Genomic DNA, 1,114 nt, shown 5'->3' on the forward strand with positions numbered 1-1,114 from the left:
GTCTGCTGGATGCTGGCTTCTGCGCCAACATGGCGCCTCCACCTGCTGTCCCCCACTCCCTGCTAACCCTCCTCCAGCTGTGGCTCGCCTGCCTCCAAGGACTCCTCTGTGACTACAAGGCTCAGCCCTCCACATGGCCAAGTACCCCAGGGGCTCGCCCTGTGCTGGGATAGGCTCCAACTCATAGCCCGGCAGCAGTGTGTGGAGTGCTTTGCTCTAGGGGATGGTGTCCTCCAGGACCATCCCAGACTAGGCACTCCTGCCAATCCCTGATGAGAATGTGGAGCCCTAAGCCTCCTCACTGCGGAAGCTGCTCTTCTGAGAAGCCCCCACCCCAGTAACCCTGGCTTTGTTCATGAACAAGCCCCCAATTTAATTCGTGCCACTACCCCCAACACACTGACGACGAAGACCTGCAGTGGGTAAGAGAGTGCAAGGGCCACCTGTCCTGTGACGGGGTCTCCCCAGGTGACCTCCCATCACCTCCAGGCAGTAGAATGGCACTTACAGTGACTTTGGCCAGCAGTGGTGACATTGGTGACGTTGCTATCCATGGGCGCGAGCACCACGGAGAGAACCAAGGCCAAGGGAAGCATTGTCACCTGCAGGAGCTGGAATCTAAGGCAAGAGGCACGACACATGCTGGCAAGGGCAGGTCCTCTGCATCAGGGCCCCAGCTTTGGCCCCCGCACGCTCCCACACTGGGCCACCTGCTTCGCTCATCAGGGAAAAGGGGCACAGCTCAGCCACGGAGGGAAGCAGGACGCGCACGCAGGGCGGACCTCAGGGCACAGGCGGCGCAGGGGCCGAGGGCCGAGGGCCGCCCCGCCCCGAGGACCTTCCGGAGGGCGGAAGGCGAAGCGGCCCGGCCGGTGCTCCCTCACCGGGTGACCCCGAAAGCGCCGCGCCCGGAACGGGGAGCACACTTGCCCGTGACCGCGGCCCCCAGCCCTCTGGCCAGGCGGAAGGCAGGCGGGGCACAGGGTGACAAGGCGACCGCGACCAGTGGGGCCACGCCAGGGCCGGAGCTGACTCCCGCCCGCCCGCCTTTCAGGAGAGGTGGCCCCCGGGACCCCGGGACCCCGGAACCCCAGGGCAGGGCTGAGATCGGAAG

The 1,114-nt window shown here is 65.5% G+C and overlaps 1 protein-coding gene across 1 annotated transcript in view; it reads left to right on the top strand.

The window, feature by feature from the left end:
• LY6K (lymphocyte antigen 6 family member K) overlaps positions 1 to 1,114 on the top strand; it is a 77,043-nt gene that overhangs the window by 71,263 nt on the left and 4,666 nt on the right. The gene's annotated exons all lie outside the window — the stretch shown is intronic.

The sequence above is a fragment of the Tupaia chinensis genome, unplaced genomic scaffold (assembly GCF_000334495.1).
Source record: "Tupaia chinensis unplaced genomic scaffold, TupChi_1.0 Scaffold000335_1, whole genome shotgun sequence".
Lineage (NCBI taxonomy): Eukaryota > Metazoa > Chordata > Mammalia > Scandentia > Tupaiidae > Tupaia > Tupaia belangeri.